The sequence below is a fragment of the Xiphophorus maculatus genome, chromosome 2 (assembly GCF_002775205.1).
Source record: "Xiphophorus maculatus strain JP 163 A chromosome 2, X_maculatus-5.0-male, whole genome shotgun sequence".
Classification (NCBI taxonomy): Eukaryota; Metazoa; Chordata; class Actinopteri; order Cyprinodontiformes; family Poeciliidae; genus Xiphophorus; species Xiphophorus maculatus.
Window position 1 is genome coordinate 14,893,444 of NC_036444.1, and position 18,517 is coordinate 14,911,960.

Sequence of the window (18,517 nt, forward strand, 5' to 3'; positions counted from 1 at the left end):
AGAGTGAGGAACAAAATCTTTGTCTCACACTGCACAGCAAAGAAAGGAAAAAAGACAAGGAGATATCGCGAAGCATGAGACAGTTGAGACAGAGGAAGGTCGGCGTATACAGCAGAAAGAGAGAGACAGAAGGAGAGAGAGGGAGATTAATGAGATATAAATCAAATCAGGTCACTCTTGATAATGCCAGCAATCTTGCAACAGCTCCAAATATAAATCTGAATCCTTTCAGGACTGCGGTGTGGGAGGGATACCCACCACATGCTTTACAGACCCTCTCTATTCCATCTCTGCATTCTCACTGCATAAACAGGACATACAAGAAACAGATTGAATTAATTAAATCAAACTTTCTCTTGCAGGATTCACATGTCCACTTTTTGATTGTGTAGAAATGTTTTGCATAGTCTTTTGCATAGTCAGGGCTCTTTTTACCAAACAGTTAATGAGTGAGAATGAGAAAGTTGGTCATGTGATACAGCTTTAAGTATTTGTGTCACTCACTTTCACTTCCATGTATTTGTATTCTATGCTCTGGATTACATAAACACCAAAGTCTATAAGAGATTGAGAACTTTTCGCTTTTCTTCTTCTAAACTAGTTTTAGGCATGTACAATTTGTGAGATGGAAAACAATATCTTAAAGTATGTATATTGAAACAATCTTTTTTATGCAAACTTACACATATATGCTATCACCACAAAACAAATAAAAAGTGAAATAGATAAAACAAATCATATTGTCACAATCAGAATGGCTCTGGCATTCGTATGGGTACTGTTTTGACAGATACCACCCACCTAAACACTACTACTGGTCAGTACCATCCCCCATGTCAAACAAAATCACCAACAAGGACAATTGACTACCTCGCTATACAAAAATGCTGAGTAAGAACGCCAGAAGCAAGCGTCACTTGCTAGATACTGATCAAATTGAATTTCTGCTGGATGCACCATAAAAACGTCTGCTTAATATAGGCTCTACTACTCCTCACAAATCAGTAAAACCTCCCTGAAACACGAGGTCAAAATCTGATGACTGATGCCATTTCCTTAAATCTTTACTTTGAACATTTTGCGAGAAATCAAAAACCATGTTCACAATTTTTATTTTTTTTTACCCCTCCAGGGGATCTTTTGTGGGCTCTAGTGTCCCTTATACGAAAGTGGACTGACAGGAAAAGGGGGAAGACATGGGGCAAATATCGCCAGGTCCGGGTATCGAACCCGCGACGGCCACGTCGAGGACTCAAGGCCTCCAAACGTGGCCTGTGGTGCTGTGGTGGCTATCCCCTACCCCACCACAGCACACACCCCCATGTTCATAAATGTGACAATTTTTAGGTCTGTAAATGCAAATGAATTTACATTCAATAACACACTTTCAATTATATTCAAACTGACAGCTGATCAAAAACCCATTAGCCTGGCATACTTTCACTTTTATTTAAATTAAGGAGATGTATTTGACACACTTGTTACCCCCAAAAAACTCCACCTGTGCTGAGTCGGAGCCGAGGGGCTGTTTATGAAGACATTGGCAAATTTTCAACCAAAATGAGGAACCTAATTGATGCTGAATGCAGCCCAATATCCATAACATGGCAAATAGAAGTTGTTGTTTCTCTGTGTGTGTGTAATGCGTGCTGTTTGAGAACCCCAGTACACACATTAATTCTTTAACCTCTTTTCCTATAATACCACAGGTCAACAAGCTGGTATTTATGGAACAATAGCTTCAATAGCTTCCAGGCTGCTCACTACCACATTTGTTGACATGTTTAGTTCTGTCTGTGATGTGTTTGTTCCTCTGTAATGTCTTAGTATGTCACGGTGAAGCAAAAGCTCACCCAAAAAAACAACGTTTTCAATATGTTGGTCCGTCTACACAACAACCCTCTCTGACGGCCATGGGATATGAATCGTGATTTAAAGAATGAGACGAAAGGTTGACTGATCACACAGTTCCTTAAGCACTTTCAATGTTTGTTTTTGGCACCGTAATAGTCTTCCCAAACACTAGGAGTCATCCCTGACAAAATTACTGCACCTGCAGAAGAGCCTTGCATTAGCTAATTTACATATTTAACTTTCCTCTCTCTTCTAGATAAGAGATCTGATTAACCTAAGCAATAATTTAAAAACCAATGAATGCATTTGACCCTAAAAGTGCATCTAATCAGCGCTGCTTACTGATGCACTTGAGTCGAACATGCTCATGTTCATAAATCTTATCATCTCCAGCTTTCTCTAATGAGAGGGTTTTAAATACTAGTAAATATTTTACCATAACAGCCAGGTCACAGAAAAACAGCAAACGTACAACACATCGTGTTATGTCATACATATTTTGCAAGTTTTTCCACATATCACTGACTGACTGAAGCATGTTATAACTTTTTGCAGATGTGTTTTTCTGTATACCTGCTAGATAATGCAGTTGCTTGATGAGTTTGTCCTTTGGATGTTTACCCCAGCATGCTCTATATATTTAGGTTAATGTTTCTCTTCTCACAGATTTGCTTATTTCCCCTTGCCTTGTCAGACATGCCTTGAAAGCTGCTTCCCTCATCAGCTGCTGCCAGGGAGAACCAGTCAGGCATGTGAATGCCATACTTTAGAAACAATTGACTGTAAAGTGGGTTTGACTCTATAATGCAAACCACAAACAAAGAAGTAGGATTTAATGAGATTCCCCAAAGTGTAAGGAGTTATTGAATAAATTGGTAAAGCCTTGGTTCCTGGTATCCCTGAGGCTCTTCAACTTCCCAAGCTTGCCTTCCTCATATATTATAAAAGAAACTGATTTTATTCAGACTAAACCACTTTCATCAGTTGACCAGTTGTGATGTTCATGCATAGATTTTCAGCAGTAGACAGAGATTCTCATGGGTGCTTTGAATAGTCTACAGTCCCATACACAACAAACTGTAATCCACTGTGCATTTTGATATCACTCTATAAAAATGAGCATCAACATCTCTTAATGCTATCTACGGGGGCTCGTTTGTTGGATCGGACCACATGGACCAGACTTCGTTCCCACATGAATCAATGTCCTTTGGCAGTCCTTGACCCTGTAACAAGTTTATCATTGTTCCGCCTTTGAAAGATACATACTACTGCACAGCTAAAACACAAAATGTGCAGATTTTGATATGTTCCAACCTCTTTCTCTTTCTATGTGATCTTCTCAATCTTGCTCAATTCCTTGCACAAACCATTGCTTCTGCTTCCAACACGTTAACTTTGACAACAAAATTTTGTCTTGCCTTCCAATAGTGCTGGTCAAGATATAAGCATCATTTTTCACTTTAATTTCCATTGGATATAATGTTATCCATTGTCAGAATGTACTGTACTGTTAAAATAGACCCGTTTGTTTCATCACAACATGTTGATGACCATATTATATAGAACAAAACTATATCCCTAAATTGAGTAATTTTCTTACCAAGTTCTTAGATGCAAATGTGGTAATTATGACTATCCTTTTAAGTTCCTTCTTACATGTTTTGAGCAGCTAAGCTCTTTATTTAGGTTGTTGTATTTTCGCTTTCAAATCCTCTGATCTACAAACAAAGGCTTGGCTATGCTGTCATGCACTATCATGTATGACACCAACCCTAATTATGACTAAAGCAAGCTTCATTGCAGCTACTACTTCTTGGGGGCTCTGTGCTATCACTACATGTTTGTTCAGTGAGTCTCTTTGTAAACATACAGTCTCTCCATATTTGCAATGATGTGTTTTTCTTTATTTTTGAATGTGGTCTTTTATTAGTGTTTTGCTGAGTAAACATAACATCAGCTGCTGCACACTAAATAGCATGTGAGTTTTGAGTTGTTGTACATGAAATTTCATGTAGATTTTTTTGTACATGTGTGTAACTGCACTGAATTCATACATGCAGATCAAGTCAAGATGCATATGTTTTGACAAAATCTTGAATATAAATGGAAATTTGTACCTATTATATGTGGGAAAAGTACATACATGAGAATTAAGCTGTATGTTATATTATTTCAAAATGAAGACATTTTGCAACCATACAGATAGTTATTTTTGATATATGTGTTTTCATGTGTTTTCAAATGTATCTGAAGTGTGGGTTTTCATTATGTGCAAATTTGCCTAAGATGTGTACATGGCATTTGGCTTGTTTCATGGAGAGCAGTGTGCTGGCAGCGAGAACTAGTAGCTGACAAGAGCTATTGATGAAATCCATCTTCACCCTGTGAACATTTTAGAGAAGCTGTGGGTAGAAAATGGTTGCTAACTACTCCTCAAGGATGTCATGGTAGGAGTCTGTCGGTAATGCTGCTGTCACTCTGGTGTCTGTTAGAGGTCAAGGTCGGTGTGCATCATTTTAATGGTTTCTAAATCATGCAGAGGTTAAATGGCAAGTGAGCTCACACAGACGGGTGGAATTATTTCCCTATGAGAAACAGTTGTTTCTCCACTTCTACAGCTCTGTGTTGTAGTCATTGCAGCAATCATTTGTTGTAGTGAATTTGTACTTTATGGTAATAATTCTAAATCACCAGAATGCTAGTCATGATCAGTCAAAATAATGGAGAAAGGATCATCTATTTATGAACTGGTTTCTTGTGAAGTACATATGAGTAGTCACACAAAATGTAGGAAATCTTATTTTGAAAAATCAGAAACAAATTCTCATTGAAGAATAATTACAAAAACGGAACAGAACAACTCCACATCAAGAGTGTTTCTTAAGAATGCATAATTGTCAAGCAGAAGGACCATCTGCTAAATTTAATATCGTTAAATGTTTTTGCATGAAATGATTAATTGTGTTGGCACTAACATGTCAGCTTAACAATGTCTCTGATAAATTTGCATAAGGCTGTTGTGACACTAAGTCCACTACCAAACAATTCAATCTGGTAAGAATTTTGTCTCACTAATCAACATTTTGTCCTCTGTATAATCAGCCTTATACAGATTCTTTTTGCTTATCTTTTTACTCCTTTTACTGTCTTGTACTGGTACTGGTTTTTAAAAGGCCAGTGAAATAAGTAACACCTGAGCTGCAAGGGGACCCTTAAGGAATACTTAACACAACAAAACAAAAAGAAAATGAATTAACTGATCATAAAACAGAATAAGTCTCCTAAATCTTGTCTTAAAAGTAAAGAAATTCTTTAAGATAAAAAAAAACTGTCCAGTTTCAAAAGTATTGTGCAAAATTGCAGCTGGTAAATGAAAAATAACCTGTGTTTATAGGGATTATACTAAAGTATCTGTAAGGCTTTTAAATTCTACCTGTGAGTGTTTTGAGTATATTTCTGCAATCAAACTACCTTAAATTTCTTATGGCAATAAATAAACTTTTTGTAAAATACTTTGATGGCACTCTTCTGTAATCCATCAAAGATGATGGGGATTTTCAAACCAGCTAAAATGTTCAAACAAGTCCTCCCCTAAAACATGCTTTTCTTTGTCATGTATTTGTAGAGGATTATATGACAAGGCATTTAAATCTACAGACATTCCAAAAGAGTCTTCAGTAAACAAATGTCTCTTCTGGCTGAGAATCTTTGAACAATTGAAAACTGTTATGTCGTCTCATAAAAATGTGATTTTTTAAAAATTTAGTTCCATGTAATTGTGTTTGGCCAAAACCTACAAAAATACATTTCATTCTTTTTGACAAACTAAGTACTTTGCTTGAAACATAACCATTCATGTCTAGTCACATTGCACATTTTCTTTTGCTGAGCTCGGGTCTTTCCCACAAAACTGTTCTCAAAATTCCTAAACCCGTGGTGTAGAAAGAATGCATGGAAAACATTTTCAAGAGACAAAAACAGGCCAATTGAGTTCACTGCAGCACTCTAATATCAATTTCTATGAAAGTTTCCTATCTAGCCCCACAGGAATGGATAGAAAAAAGCACAGATCAAATTTGAGTAAAACCACATGAAAAGAAGCTTTGAAGTTAGTGAACCACAAAAGCAACTATTCATGCAAGTTACATCAAATAAGATGAATGGCATTTAACTTTTTAAAAGGTTTGACAGACAGCACCTTTATACGTGGGCTTAAAAGCATCCCAAGAAACCAGCAGAGTTCCAAAGCGACCAAAAGCCTGGTGCAGTTCTGGATTTGTAAAAAGAATGACTTATTGTGGTGAATATAGAAAAACTAAATACTGCTCCCTGTCAACTATACATCATCCTAATTTTGTAATATTTCTGTTTTTTCATATGCTATATGAAAAAAAAAAGATTTTTCTTAACCCATCATCTTTTTAAATCAATGAATTTAGCCAATAATTGAGCAACCAATATGCAGTAACCCCCTTATGGAAGTAGTTAAATCAGTTATCCAGACTGACTGTGAGACAAATCTGTTTTTTTTTTATTGTGTGAATTTTTCTTTACTTTGAATATAGCATTTGTCATTAAAGATTTCCATTCCATCTTGCCACACTGAAACCATAACCTGTCTCTCAGGTTTAAGGACCAAGTGACTAAAGCTGAAGGGTAACATCTAAAAAACAACTGGTTGATTTGTTTGATGTTTGAATTTTTTTAAAAATCTATGAGACTTCAGCATTGCTGACTATAGTGCTTTCTTGTACGTATATGCACTCTATTTTTGCTGGGTGTTTGCATATTCTCTTGTTGTGTTGAGATGAAGACACATGAAGCCTTTGGTGCAAATTAAAGCTGGGAGACTCTCTCTAGCTTCATCTGCATCATCATTGCTTGTCTCTGCCGCAGCCAATCACCGCCAAGTCCCCGCTCCTCCTCAGGCAGTCATTGATCAAGTATCCCTTCATAAAGCTCATCATCCATCAATCCACCTGCTTCCCAGCTGTGCTTCTACCCACCTCCACCTCCGGGTGGGTGTGCAACCCACCCGCCCCCATTATCCCAAGCACCTTCAGGCTCGCTCTCTTTCCATTCTCCACTCCACCACTAGTGTTCGGGCCAATGGGGAAGAAGACCCTAATCCTCACCTTTAGCTCTCTATTCAAGCTGGTGGCAATTCTCAGCATTGTGGAGAATTATCCATTCTCCATGCTAAGTTCTTGCTGTATGAGGTTGAAGAAGAGTCAGTGAGTTGAATTTATGAATTACATTTATTAATACCAAAATACAGCTGATCCATAGTTCATGCTATCCTTAAGGGCGAGCAGAACAAGATGGCATCAAACAAAAGTTTTTCATTCTCTTTGCTAGCCCCTAAACAACGCCCTAAAGAGGGCATTCCCTATTGTGTCATATTCTCTAACCGTAGCTTTGAGGGCGTTTCCTAACATGTCATTTCCTTTAGCTTTAGCTTTGCAACTAGCTGAAGGAAATAGAAAGAAAACACATAATTATTTATTCTCATTAACAGCATACACATCTTCTGTCAGGGTCTGAGCACCAAATAAATAAATAAAGCTCTCTAATTGCTGCTGCTTTTCTCTGTGTGAATCTCTCCAAATTGAAATTATATGATTTATTTATTTATTCTTTTTGCCTGATTTTACCTCTTATTCCCAGTTGGGAAAAGTCTCCATCAAGCTGGAGAATTTGGTAGCTAGGCAGGACGACTAGGATAAGTGAAAGTGAAACATCTGCAATCATGTAAAATCGCAGGCAGATCTTACATGGCTTCCATTACAATCAAACATGTTTTGTTTTTTGAGCCGAGTATGAATGTAGTCAGGTCTTGTCAACTGATTAAAGTAAAGTGGTCTAGGTGGAGTTTAATTTTAAAAATATATATATATATGTTTCAGTTACAATCATAAATTCTAATCTTGTTCATGCAGTGAAGTGAACCCATAACATTATTTTCTATTTAGAGAGAAATTGATTTTTGGAATAATTCAACTTCATTCTAAAACCTACTAACACTAATTCAATGTGAGTACTGAAAACAAACAAAGTTTCATATTGCCAACATCAAAAACTGACCCCTCTGACAATACTTCTTTATGGTGCAATCTTTCATATATAATTCAAACATTGGTCATTGGGAGTCTTCTCTGATGGTTCAAAAACACCACCACACTGACAGATGTCCTTTGTATAGTGAAAATATCTAAAAACAAATCTAGCATTTCTGAAATTGAATATTTCAACAATATGTGGTAATAAAAACAACAACCCTAAAACAAGTCCTCATTAGGTAGGTAGTTAGAAAATATTTGCTGTCCCTTTTGGGTTGGTGATTGGGAAGTAAACCTTCTAGTGGGAGTCGTTATCTCCAGCGATTGCTCTGCATGGTCGTTAAGCTTCCCAAGAAAGTGATGCTACTTTAAAATACCCAGGGCATCCTTTAGAGCCAGTATTGTTCCAGTTTGATGTTCTTAATAGCCTGGATGATTATTTTTCCTAATAGGCTGTCAAGTAATTTTAAGTATTCTTGAAACAATTCAGCAATTTGTTTTGGTCATTTTTATGGATTAAACAAAGAAAAATATTAAATAAACAATCTTGACAAAGAACTTTTCCTAACAAAATTACAGATTATAATTGTTCTGCATAATAATATGAATTTTACTGTTAAAATAGAACAAATTTTATTTTATTTTAACAAAAAACATTGTGCTTTTAATGTGTTTGGTGTATTAAAATCATCTATTTAAAGACAGGTGATAAATTTTAGTCTGCTACAGATTTTTATTTTTCATTTTTGTATTGCAATGTTTTTTAACAGTAATGTCTCCAATGATAATTCTAATGATACCCCCCACAAAGACAGTTCATTCTCTGATTTTTGTATTTTCCCAAGAATTGCAGTTTACAAAGTAAGTCAACCATAGGTACAGAATTATGGAACTATGTTGTGTCGCATGGATAAAAAAAAAAAAAAAGATCTGTTTATTTGTTTCTTTCATTCTTTTGTAGATCAAACCTTGCAAGCTTATAAAGAAGGTCAAGGTAACCAAACTCCCATTTCAAGCTTACTTCATACCTGCCAGTTCAGTAACTTGTACTTTGACTTCTGGTCATTTTCATTCCAGCTACCAGTCCAACATGGGTGCCTGTAAATACAAGAAACGAGGTATAAGCATAGGTCATTCTTGAGAAAACAAAACATGTTTTTTATTAATTCTCCTTACCACAGGCTTTAGTAAATACTATTGATTAAGAAATTACAAATAAAATGTGGTTTACTTCATCACCTAATGCAAAGACATCTACTTTAATGCACTCCTTATTGAGAAAAAATGTTTTCTGTATTACTGTTACGGATGTTTGTAATAGTAACTTTGAGATTTTGCTTAAGAGTGACTACAATATATGCTCCTAGATGGCTAGAAAAGCTCATTCCTGAGGGTCAGTGCAATATTCAATTCTATAAAGCCTTGAGTAAGTGTCTGCAACAAACACATACACACAAATAAATGCACAGTGTGAGTTTGTTTCACAGTCAGTGAGGATGGCCCCTGGTAAATAAATTATTGAGAAGGAAAGCAAACAGAGATTAAGGTTTCTATATTTTATGCCACACAACAGTACCGTGTAGAAACTGCAAATAAGTGTGTGTTTGATAAGCAATAGAATATAAAGTGTGTGCTTATCTCACCAACTCTTGTTTTTGGGTTCATGAGTGTTAAATGTACTGTCACATTATTTCAAAATGACATTTAAATAACAGCCGTGGAATGCCACAAGCGTATTAGTCCCTATATGTTGCACACCTGAAAATTTAACAATGAATGAACAAAAGGGGAATATTCCACATTTGTTGAGCTTAAGTTTAAATATTGTTTAAGGGTTGTTAGATCAAACTTTGCCAAGTACAAACAAAATCACATATCTCAGGATTCTCAGGAAGGTTTTTTTTCAGGGTCTGCTAAGTAGTTTTATCAGTAGAATTGTGTACTTGAGATTATCTCAAAATACACAGCAGTACCTACATGCATCCGAATGAGGTGAAGTGTTACGCAGTAACAATTTTACTCAAGTGTGAGTCTCAAATAATCTCAGGCTGAAAATGAATACCAGTGGCATTAAGAGGGAGGCTTCTCTATGCATAAATTAAATCACAACAAAGGTACAGTTTACACAATGAAGCAGAAATACAGAACATTACAGTAAATAATGATATAGTGACCATATTTCGCAGATTCGGCACAATCTTGCCATAGTCTCTGATTTCCTACCAGCATTCAGTAACTTGAGCAACCATGAAATGTTTAATGTTGTCTTTTCACTGTGTAGGTTGGTCTATCAATAAATAGGCCAATGTTGGTTGAAATATGAGAAAATGCTTCCATTTCCTCTCTGTTTTGTAGTCCCTACAAAACAGTATACCTACTGTTTTATAGTATTAGGGGGAAGAAAAAAAATCTGTGTTCCGTGTTCGAATTGGGAGCAATACTTTTGATGTAACATAACAGTCTTTTTTTTTTCCATATTTAAGAATTGAGTGGCCGTCTGAGAATAAAAGTTTAATGCTCAGTGACTATCTCCAATCAATCGAATTTTAGCTTAATTCCTTAAACCCACTGAGGATTTTTTCTCACCAAGGAGATGTAAGACATATAACCACCAGACACATACACAGATAAGGTTTCTTTGTCTGTGAACATATTACAGTAAAGGCATAAATGTAAATCTTGTTCACTCTCTTGGCTTTGATCTCCCACAATTCCAACATGCAATATTTATTATGAAATCTTAAGCAATAATTTACTGTAGAACATCCCTCAAGAGTTTACTGTGATATTGACCTGACTAAGGAATTCCACTGCCTTATCCACACACAATGAAACAATGACTTGTAACACTGGTGGCACCGGCATGTTCACTAACGCAGATATTTGCTTTTGAGAGATGAAACAAGGATATTGAGAAAGATCCTGGCTTTTGTGGGTAGTCCATAATGTTTTGCTATTTGTATGGAATGTTTTAAGAAATAAGCTGTTTCACAAATGTCAAGGATGGCTTGAGAAGTGTACCAAAGCAACTGAGAAGAACTGCAATGTAAGTGATTAAATGAATGGATCGTAAACACAGCACAGCACGCAGTGTTTATGGCTGACAGTCCAGAGCTGTAAAGCTTAAACCAGTTTTAAAATGATAAATTAATATTACTAAGTAGATGATGGATATAGAATTTGTTGTTGTAAGCATTATCATCACTGTTACAACAGCATAAATATTGCAACACCCCACTTCACCCCACCTTCATTCTTTAAACACACTCTGACACAAAGAAAAACATATCCTCTGCCTTTTGTCATCAGACTCCAAAGTGATATATCATTATGTTTTTCATTTTGCTTCTTAAGTGAGTATTTTAGAATGTTTTTCTAAGATCTATGCAAAACCTAAATGCAAAGATTGCCAAAAAACAGCTGGCAGTTCAAAAGCAGATAAAGTGTGATATGCTTCTATAGTGTAATTATGTAGCCTTGATTCTGTAGAACAAACTTGAACCTATGCATTTTTCCCCCCAAAATTACATAAAATAAAAATATATATATATGTATATTCCAACAGTAAGTTTATCAAATAAAAAACACTTTGCATCATTCAGTGGTCTAACTGACATCTTTGTGTGTCTGCAAGAGTTTTGTTTTCTCATTACTAATTTAACATCATTCATCTACATAAAAACATCAAGTCAAGACCAACTAAGCCATATTCTTCTTCTTCTCTCTTTTTCAAAAATAAAGTCCCTGTCTCAAAGAGCAATGCTGCAACAAATCATGACTAATATCAGTGTCTTCTGCTCCAAAAAGTCAACATATTTTGACCTGCTGGTCACACTACATCACCCTCTGAAACAGACCAGAAAAGCATACCATGCTGAATCAAATGGGTGAGCAGCCACTTGTTCAATTAGGATATTTTGTGGGAGAGGCAGTGCAGTTTGTAGTATGCTGAGAATAGACTCCCAAAGGAGAAGTGGTGAAATAAGCTTAGCTCTGTTAGCCATCTGTCATTATCTAATGGTAAATTTATGTGTTTTCGGTGGACAGGTAGACAGACAGAATCATTGCACAGTGCACATGTATTTCAGATCAACATGATTCCACAAGACGAAACATATTAGCTGACTTAAAATGTGGGCATCAAGGGCAGAACTACAGGAGGCAAAAGAGGGCTCAACTACCCCCTCCAGTAGACTTTGGCTTCCCAGCTGCCCTCAAAAGTTTTATATCCTAAAAAAATCATATAAACCTTATAATATTTTTGTTCAGAAGTCTTTTATAGCTTTCAACATAAATATTTGGCCACCAAAAATTCTATATTTATAAATATAATCTTGAGATTCCTGAAAAATCTGGCTGTGTCCCTGCATTAAACATTATCTAACTCTTGCACAGCGACCACACATGCTAGTGTGTAACAAGCATATTGACATCTGTTGCCCAGCAGAGGAGCCACTTTATCCAGGTTATGTATTAGCACAAAAAGTTAAAGTCCAATCAAGTTTGCAATGATAGATGATCACGGTTTAATACGTCACATTATCAAATTATCACTTTCTGAAAGAGACTCCATCCATCCATCCATCCATTTTCTGTACACCTTTGTCCCTAGTGGGGTCAGGAGGGGTGCTGGTGCCTATCTTCAGCAAACGTTTCGGGCGAGAGGCGGGGTCACCCTAGACAGGTCGCCAGTCTGTCGCAGCTGACAGTGACTCTCGTATGTCATTTCTTAGAGTATAAGCAAATTTTGCAAGTTAGCTTTTGCTTGTGTTTTATTCAAGAAGAGTTTATGAATATTTAAAATATGTGAAATGTTTATGGCTTGCTGTTCCAGGGGTTGAACTTACAGAGGCAGCTCCATAAGATCAATGTCACAGCAAGGCATCACACAGTTAAACCATGTTAGACTGATTGTCAGACTGCGAAAATAAATAGGTAACAATGAAAATAGTAAATCTTAATACAACAGCTAATTTACCATGAAATCAGACATGATTTTATTTAGCATGATTTCATTTAAGAGTTGGCATACGATGCCAAATTTCAAAAATAAATAAATAAAAATTGGCATTTTTTAATTAGTTCATTTTGGTTCAGGACCAACTATAGTACCCTTGATTCTGAAGAACAAACCTGAATCTGTGCATTTTTGGCGTAGGTTCAGGTTTGCCAAAAAATGTAACCTTTTTAGAGTTCTATGATTGCGAAAGTGAGCAACCGAGCCATGGCTGTGAGGATACAGTAGGTAAAGGATACCAAATTTTTTCTCAAGAGTTGTGATATTTTACAATATTATACTAGTAAATGATCATTTACAACTAGAGCACTGTACTGCAAAGTACCGTACTGTTTTTTTCAAAAGGTACTCAAGTAAATCTAAATAGTAACTAGCCTCCCAGCCCCCATGTAAAATCTTCTAGATCTGCCACTAGTGGACATTAAGATGGAGTACAATTACCTGGTACCAATTAATTCTCTATGTTACATCATGGATTCTAAATTAATTAAAATTCAGCTAAATATGTACTTTGATACATTTTCATTTGATATCGAATAACACGTCTGGGATATACACCATGTGTACTAGACAACATGTGAGCTTGCAGGATTTTTTAACATATTGTCAGCATTTCAGTGTGTGCATGTCTGCGCTGGTGCAGTCTATGAACATAGTTACTAACAAACAGACTTGCCTAAATATAGACAAACACTTAAGATGCCAAGAAAATGTGGCAACCATTGCCAGATTCCAGTTTTTCATTAGAAAGAGAGATGCACAATAAAGTCATTCTAAAGACATAGCTACATTGCCTGGCAAAAGTATGAATTTCCCTTTTACGGCCTTTACCAGGTTTTCGGATATGCTTACATTTCCATCAAACTTCCCATCAATTCTGATTCACTCCGAGTTTAGTGACCAGCATATTAATTTTTACATCCATTTTTTAAACATATTTAATACAATTTTTTGGGATTAAATGTTTAAAAGATCTTGATTGGTACTACAGTATTATTTTTGCTCCAAAGAGAGATGCATCGGGGAGACAAAAATCTCACCAGAGTGGAATTAGTTCAATCAGGGTAGATATGGAATTAATATGTCTGATTAAGAGCCTGACTGAATTAGCATTTGGTCCAAAGGGGATTCTAGCTGCAGGGGAGGGATGCAATATGTTCTGGAAGCAATAAAGACTGACAGATTGGTCTATGGTGTAACAAAGACAATACAGAGCAGGGGAACATGCAAGTAATTTGTTCTTTTGTTTTTGGTTTCTTTTAAGCCAACTTTTGGATCAAAATTTGGTTTTGTAATTTAATTGCAATACCTCACCTAGACAAGCAAAAAAGCCTAAGAGAGATTTTTTTTCTGTTATAAAATTTACTGATCAATTTATTTGTACATCTGGTGTCATTAAAAATAATGTATTTTATTATTTTGTTCAAAAAGAGAAACTTCTCTCCAATAGATTCATTGAACAATGATAAATTTAAAATGTGTGAAGAATATGGCTAACAGCTAATAGAAACTATTTCACAGAAAAAAATTTATTTAACTTAGGTCACTAATGGCCATGTGGGTCATGAGTTGTGGTTGGACCAAAATGCACAGTATACATAGTTAGGAGCATCGATCATATTGAACAATGTTCAATGAAAAAATGATGTGCAAATTTACACAAATTTGTACATTTGTACATCATGGATTGTAAATCAATTAAAATTCAGCTAAATATGTAAACCATCTAAACCATCTACATAGATTTTATAAAAAATCCTGATCAGGGTAATACTGAGCAGATTTAGGAATGTCAGTACATGGGGGATGGAGAGCTGCTTAGATGTTAAGCTCTCCGAATAGGAAGTGCCAGGCATAAAAAGTCACACCACTCGCTTGGCTCATACGCACTCAACTCAAACCTTAAACATGTGATTATACATCAATCTTAAAAAGGTACAGAATCCAAGTCACTTGAGGTCCAGGGTAAAGATTCCACAGTCAGTAGTGATTTGGGAAACCATGTAATCTGCTGATGTGGTGTGGTTTATCTACTGTGGTTTATCCAGTCCTAATTCAGCAGAGCCATTTTACCCACACATTTTCGAACACATTGTACTTTCTTCTGATGATGAGCTTTATGAAGATGCTTATTTTATTCTCCAGCAATACTTAGCACCTGCCCATACTCCCGAAAGTACCAATACCTGAGCATTTGCTTGATTGCCCAGCAAACTCACCTGACCTTAATCTCATAGAAAAGATATTAAGTATTGTCAAAGGATAAGGTGAGACAACAAACTCAATCAGCTGGTTATTAAAAAAAGAGTGCTTGCTTAACACTTCTGGAGAGCCGCAGGTTGATCCCTCTACATGCCATGTACAAAGAAAATCTTCAGAAGTAGAACACAAGGTAAAGCAAAAGGAAGAAAAAATAAAGGTAATAGTTAGCATACTTCAACCCAGCAATTTGTGATTCTGGCAATAGTTAGTAAAACCTGTGCCACTGTTGATATGAAATGCACAACACACTAAAATGGAAGGAAAGTGTTGTGTGCTATGTAAATCAGTGTTTGTGTAATTTCAATTATTTGTCACCCTGTTAATTAGCAGAAAAACAAAGACAGTAAATAGACACAATCACTTAAAAAACAACAAAAGCATAGGATGATGAAGGGAGTGGGCAAAGACAAAAATAAAAAGTATACAGCAGAGAGATCAAAACCTTGGAGTGGGAGAAAGTCGAATAAAAATTAAGAAGAAAAGCCAAGGCGGCATAAAGAAACCTTTTGGCAAATGAGTGTGATATGTGAGCAAAGAAGGTGAAAGACAGAAAGGGAAGAAGAGAGAGCAGTAGAGGGAATTTTATATTGTCATTATTCATTTCATTTTCCTGGTGTGATGGACATTATGGTGAGTCACCAAGTGCGTCTTTCTTCAGAAGCATATGAGTGCAGTAGTTGAAGAGGCAAACTGACAAATTAGATTAATTTCTCCCTTCTGTTCTTTGTACTCATTTGGATTTTCCCCCAGAAATTAAACAGCATGCGTCAAACGGTGCCCCATTTGGTATGAGAGGCAGCTTCTTGTTTGATTTCTATGAACCCTATGAGGCTGTGTTCTTAAGGTAATTGATCTGATTTTGATTTTAGGCTTTTTCTCTAACTTCCTCATTGTTTGCTGCTGCATAATTTTTCTAGCACCTATCTATTTATACATCTTCCTTTTTTATATCATATTCACAGATTAGTTTTCTGTATTAGTTTTAAAACACTCTGGGATATAAGAAATGCTAATGTTTTTTTTCTCTTTCTTATTCTGTTCTTAAAATGATTTTGTTTGAGATATTGTCCCAAATTAGTAAATTCACAGTGACAATTGCTCGATAAATCTTTGATTTGCTAATCTGAAAAAAAATTGTTAATTAATTATTTCAACATTTTCATACAACTTTTAAGGAGAATAATCTCTCAATGCATAATTGTAACCCCCAAATTAATTGTGATCACACAAATGTTGAGGGTATGTAAATATCCGATGAGCCCTATAAAGTTTCTTTTATTGACACCTAGATTAATGAGTTCTGTAATAAGGCTAGTTAAATATTTATATCAATGTAGAAACAAACATAATAAGGGAAATAAATAATAAGAATTTTAAAAAAACGTTTCTAACAAATGTAGCTTATTAACGTGTTTGAACATTGTACCACCTCTGTATTTGGATAAATAAGCATACAACTCAAACTCTTATCTTTTATTTTACCACACAACATTTCTTTTTAAAAGCTATTTTAAAAAGGGCAGATCCAACTTTTATAATCTTCATTAAAAGAGCAGAGCCAACACCATGATGCTCCCACGTACCATGTCCAAAATGTTTTGCGGAATAAACAAAGTAGGCTGATAAAGTTTTAGGATATGGAATGACCGAGTCTCCTATTCTGTTCACAGATTGTGAACTTTGCTCCTGGAAAACAACCAATTTAAATAAGCTCTGCCAATTCCAATGAGAAAAGTGATTAAGTTTCAAGTTAGAATGATATAAAAAACTTATTTCAGCAACTTACAGGATATTTACATAAATATCAGTATCACTATCCTCATAAAAATGTTAAGATTAGCTGAAAAATGGCAAGAATTCACATTCCCAAGAAGATTCTAAATAAAGCTTCAACTTGCAAAAGAAGAAATTAGAGTGAGATAAAAAAAACATTTAACTGTATATTTTGTGATGATTTCTTTTGCTTGGAGAATGATGTTAATATACTTAGATATTTTTTTTAAATCCAGGATGCATTTTGTTTCTGCCAAAAATGGCAGGGGGAAAACAATTGTCTAATAATCTTCTGTGCAGAGTGATATGTGCATTCTGGTACCAATCAGATTTGTTAACGTTCAACATATTTATGATAAAAACAGAAGTACTGAGCAGTGTTACTAAAAAAGTCACTGTTGAACAGAAGACAGCCATTGATCTACAAAGAGTGTAATACACAAAAGGCTACTCCCACAGAAAGTGGTTGTTTAGAGAGTGTGGCGTCCATACATATTCATAGTGCATATTGAGTGTATGGGAAAACTGTGGATAGAAAATGTCCACCAGCTGCAGGGATAGCCATACCATTGAAGGGATTGTCAAGCAAACTTCAATCAAGAATTTGGGCAAAGCTTTACAAGGAGTGAACTGAGGGTCACTGAAAGTCACTATCCACAGATGAATCCTACACATGTTACATTCCTTGTTTCAGGCAACTTCTGAACCAGAGACTGAATGATTGCTTAGTGGTCCAAAGTCCTCATTTCAGATAAAAAAAAAAGTTTGCATTTCATTTTGAAATCAAGATCCCAGAGTGTGAAGAAAGAGCAGAAAGACACAGAATCCATGTTGCCTGAAGTGCAGTATGAGGTCATTGATGGTCACTGATTACACCTTAGCAGTGCCACAGGCTACAGTGATGCAGCAATCCATGCAAATGGAGGCCCATTACAGTATTGAGCACATAGAAATGAACCTACTTTTAGCTTGACATTTCTGTTTGAAATATCTTCTTTTTATGGTGTTTAAAATTCTAATTCTATGAATTACCAAATTTTAATTTTTCATTATCTGTAAGCCAAACAGATAATGAAAAGCTATCTGTTTGTGTAATTATCTGTTTGTGTAATCACTATGTGTAATGAATGTAGTTTCTCTTAGCTAAAATGAGTGACAAAAATAGTTAACAATTTCAAGGTATTCACATTTCAAGTCCAGTATAAGTAACTCTGGTTACTGTAAGTCATTCGCACTGCACCATATTCATTGTGTCTTTAAATTACCTTAAATGAAGGAGGTGTTGGAGTGCACATGTGCTTATAAAGAGACCCTTCCTAGATCAGTTCTGGCAAACTCCAGCAAATACCTCTCCATAAAAGATGACTCATTTCCAGCTCCTAGAATCACCTTCTGAGTATCGTCTCCCACTTCCCACGAGATGAACACAACTCCTACGTTTTACAAAACAGAAATGAGCCTTGAACAAGGGGTTGCTTGAGATTCACCTCATTCACTGGTGTGCATGTGTATTAAGAAGAAATTTTCCAGTCTATAATAATATGCATAC

General features: G+C 35.7%; 1 protein-coding gene across 2 annotated transcripts in view; it reads right to left on the reverse strand.

The window, feature by feature from the left end:
• lrrc4c (leucine rich repeat containing 4C) overlaps window positions 1-18,517 on the reverse strand; it is a 63,509-nt gene that overhangs the window by 11,898 nt on the left and 33,094 nt on the right. For both annotated transcript variants that reach the window (XM_023326876.1, XM_023326875.1), the window contains one exon: window positions 8,945-9,014. The gene's annotated coding sequence lies outside the window, so the exon portion shown is untranslated. The remainder of the gene's footprint in view (window positions 1-8,944; window positions 9,015-18,517) is intronic.